Here is a 4625-nt window from a genome sequence, read left to right as displayed (position 1 = left end):
CCTTGACCAAAAAAGAAAAAATGTACCTAAAGAACAGTTTGCCACACCTTGATTAGATTGTCTATGTATTGTTAACCCAGTGTGCGCATGCACCACCGAATTGCTTATATGTTCCTTTATGTTCAGTAAACAACTCAGTTGATGTTTAGCGCTCGTCCTGTCTACTTCTTTGTCTGTGTCTCTGTTATATGCGCTAGTCTTTTAATTCATGATGAAACACCAACTAGCCCAGCTTTCCGCCTTGATTGCATGTAGGACTTGGTTGCGCATTGTAGCTCCAGTGGGTTCTTGCCTTGGCTCAGACTCATTCTCAAAAACATAAGTAGGAAACTATAGAAGCTGAGAAGACTGCAGTAGGAGGCGATAAAGGTATCAATATATGTCAGTGTCTTGGCAGAAAACACTCCTAGCGCAGGGGGACATCCGGATCTGTTCTTATCCTTGTGTGTGTGCCTGGTTACCTGCCATAGATTAATTACGGCATTGTAATTTGGCTGACATTGAGCACTGCATTTGTGTGGATGCATTTTTTCTGCCTTCTTTATGCATTGTTTACAGGAAAGCTGTGCCAGAAAGCCGAAATACTTATTGTAGCTCTATGCTGTTAGGACGTCATGCTTGCTCAAGCTGCCTTATTTATCAACGTATCTCATTTTGTTTTCAGCATCGCTTCCTGGATGCAATGAAGGCACCCAAGAGGCACCTTTTCGCTGCTGATGGCTATCACCTGTCAGCTGGCGAAGGTATCGAGGAGCTGGCGGAGGCCTTCGTCAGGGGCCTCGCAAAATTCTATGGAGCGGGCATCCTGGCACCGTTCTCAGATGCACCTGCCAGGTATATCATCCACCAGTGCCATCAGTGCGGATCCAAGGGCCACCAGCATGTGGACTGCTTTGAGTACTGCAGGCCATAGGACCTGCACTACAGCCTGCAGTACTTACAGCAATGGGCAGTGCAGGGATTGCAAGGTTTTGATGAGTAACTTGGTGGCAGTGAGACCTGTTCCTGATGTGTTTCTGAGCTGCATCTGCTCTGTGGAGTCTGCAGCATCAAGTGGGTGCTCACTGACATTAGCCAGCACCGAGGCATTTTTCCATTTTGACTTCATTTAATTTGCCATTGGTGTGGCTTAAATTAATTGAAAGCTTTCCTCGTTGGCGTCACTTATATCCAATGTGTACCTTCGTGACAAACCCCTCGTGGCAAGCATTATTCACATCCATTAAACTGTTGGCCTACTTCATTATGCTAGGCATTGGTGAGCCAGAACTATATGAAAGGAAAAAAATAGTTGGTTATGATATGAAGAATCTGTGAAACCTCTAAGCTGTGTCCCTGTGAATGACAAACTGGCTTTTAAATGTGTAGTGCGGCCACATCTTTATCTAAAATAGCAGTGCCTCACAACCGTGTAATGCTGTGTGTTGGCACAAGGTGAATCTTTTCATGCAGCCATAGCATGCGCAGAACTTTGCAATACGCTTTCACAAATGTCGTTGCCACTATACCAGGTTCCGTATGTATTACAAATGCTTTTTAACACAATGTCCAATGGTTTGGTTTGCTGTGGGTTTGTCCCAAAGCGACTAAGGCTATGAGTGCTGCCGTCGTGAAGGTCTCCGGAAATTTCTGCCGCCTGGGCTTCATTAACGTGCACTGACATCGCACAGCACACGAACCTCTAGAATTTTGCCTCCATCGAAATTCGACCGTTGCGACCGGGCTCGAACCCACGCCTTTCGAGTCGGCAGTCGAGCAACATAACTGCTAGGCAACCGCAGCGGACTACAGTGTGCAATGGTAGGAAAAGTTCATTTAGTAAAAAAATTGGCGCCAGATACGTGGATTCCTATGGCTGGTTCAAAGAGGGTTCAAAGCCATTGCTATATTAAATCCATCATTTCATCATAAATCGTTTCGTTCTAACAAGGCTTGACTGCATTTTTTGCTATCTGAAGGATGAAGCAGACATCCAGTTCCTCTCCAGTGGTTGAATGAGTGTCCGGACGAATTTTTGGATGCAGTGACGCTGTGACTCAGCTTCATTGCTTTGCCTGCCCCCTGTGTGACTGGAGCACTTGTGCTTTCGCTCTTCTGCATCTTCTGATGTGATTGTAGGGGATGTGCTTCCACAAGCATGAACCACACACCATGCTAGTTAGTGGGGAAAAGGCCCAAAGCTTTATTGCACATGGCATATGTAGCCGAGAAAGCAGTGAGGCCACCTAGTGCAACACACACTACATCCCCCCTTGTTTAAGAAAGGAACAAAAATGCGCTCTATGCTCAGCACTACACAAACACAAGTTCAGTCTTATAGGTCTCCAAATCAGTTGTCCAAATCTTGACACTCAAAAGGGTGAACTTGAAGGTTGTGACAGGGGTGAAGCCATGAAGTTGGGCAAAGAACTACCTGCGTCCCTGCTGTATTAGTCTCACTCCTTGATGGCTTCCTCTCGGGTTCATTCCAGTAACACGTTTGGCAGGACCCTCGGACATTGGGACATTGAACAGTGGGATGAGGAATAACCTGTAGCATTGAAGAACGTTATTCAGGTCCTCCACTACATACAGCTGGGGGATGTTGAACTGGTCCCAGAACCATCGCAGGGTTATGTGCCATGCACCCGAACTTGCCCACTCGTCTGAAGTGGGCACTGTACCTGAGGTGAATTCCTTTTCCTATTAGCTTGATCGCTCAGATTAAAAGACTTAGACAAGGGCCAGCCTGGTTCAAGCTGCTTGATGTTTTAGGAACTCTGGTGTGCGTCTGCCTATGAGAAGTTGTGCTGTGCTTAGTTCACTGATGCCAGGAATTTTCTGGTAGACAAGCAGTGCGAGGAAAACATTGTCCGCGTTGTGCACCAGGTCCTTGACGGTCCACGCCATCCTGTCCACCTCAGCTTTTGACTGTGGGAATCTGGCTGCTGGTGATATGCCTAAAGCCTTAAAGGATGTGCAAAGGTAAAGACGACGTCGGATGAGGATTATGGACCCAGCAGCGACGGAAAGCCTGGAAAGGTGTCGGGAACTGCAGTCACTTATGCACCTTGGTCCACTTTAAATTTGGGAGGAAGTCTGTTGACCTTCATGCGCACAAACTTCGTGTCAAGTCTTTTCCGCCTTGGTGGGACAGACATTGCGTGCAAGTGTCTTGGAGATAAGCGTTGCTTGGCGAGACGGACAGGTTTGCAGAGACGCCCTCATAAGGTCCTTTCTTTTTGCAAAACCTACGTATAGCATTGTGCACAGGGCAGAAGGCATGCACATGAGTTTCGGGTCCACAAAAGTTGCAAAGCTTCTATGTTTTTGACGTGTCTCTGTTGAAATGGATTTGTAATGCACGTGCCTGCGTGCACAGTCAGAGACCCATCTTGTGCCCTTTCCTTTCTTTCCTTCTGTGCGTCCTTGTGCAAGCAAGCATGCAAAAATGCTTTGTCAAGAGTCAGATCTGGCATGCGACACAGCTGTTCTGAAAGCTTGGCGTCGAGCAGGCCAACAACAAAGCCGTCAATTTCCAGCCTGTCCTCGACAGTTAAAGACCCAAAGTTACAGCTTCTTTACCATCGAACGCAGGGCAAAGTAGAATGCGTCTATGCTCTCGGATCGTTGCCGTATGTGCTTATGAAAGCGAAAACTTCTGTAATAGGCTGTGAAGTGTTGCTTGACTTGTGTGTACTCACACATTCCACCTCTGAAACGCGTGCTCTGTACTTGGCATGTGAAGTGTAATTGGAACTTGCATGTCAGTAAAGTGACCAAAATGACCGTGCAAAAGGCCCAAAATTTCTTTCCTGCACGTGAGTGGGACAACAACACAGGCTGCGTAGAGTAGCAGATCGTCATCTACTGTGAGCTGTTGACGACGCTCGTAGAAGGATCTCACTTCAAGGGTAAATCTCGTCGAGAAGGCCTTTCTTTTGTGCAGAGTTCTCGGAGATACAAGCACACACAATCTGATTTTTGGGATTCCTTCAGCCACTCAAGGCAGTGCTGCTTGACGGGAAGGGTTGTCCTCACCTTCCTTGCGACGTCGCTGACGAAGGTTAGTCTTTGATGGCGGGCTTGCCAGGCCAGGGAGTGTGGACATCTTGCAGGCATTGCAATTAATCAGGTGTGGCCGCTGCGGCAGAATATGATGCTTTTTATTGGGACACAAACTCTGAATACAGACCCTGGTATTCTGTCTATGCAAGCCACCTTCGATTTGTCCTCAATGTCACTTTAAGAATTAGTAAACTGAATGTATAGAATGACCTATTAAAAAGGCTTGTTTTTGTGTGATCGCATGCACTACAGCTAATAAAAATAACTAATCTGTCATAACATCAGGCGTTCCTCAACGGCCTGTATTAGAACCTCTCTTCATAATCTATATTATCATCGTGATGTCATAACATCATCTATTAGTATGTCAGAATCATTGGCAAACAGCCTGAGACCTGTGCACCCCATCCGATACTATTTTTCTTAAGTGTGACATTAATAACATTTCTGCTTGGTGCAACACTTGGCTTATGAAGCTTATTGTATTCATATGTAAAGCACTTCGTGACATGAATGCCTCACGAAGCTAATATACATTTATCGTTTTTAAAGGGCTCTACAAGAGTGCTCTCAATAAA

The sequence above is a fragment of the Amblyomma americanum genome, chromosome 5 (assembly GCF_052857255.1).
Source record: "Amblyomma americanum isolate KBUSLIRL-KWMA chromosome 5, ASM5285725v1, whole genome shotgun sequence".
In the NCBI taxonomy this organism is placed as follows: Eukaryota; Metazoa; Arthropoda; class Arachnida; order Ixodida; family Ixodidae; genus Amblyomma; species Amblyomma americanum.
Note: the sequence above shows the minus strand (reverse complement) of the source record.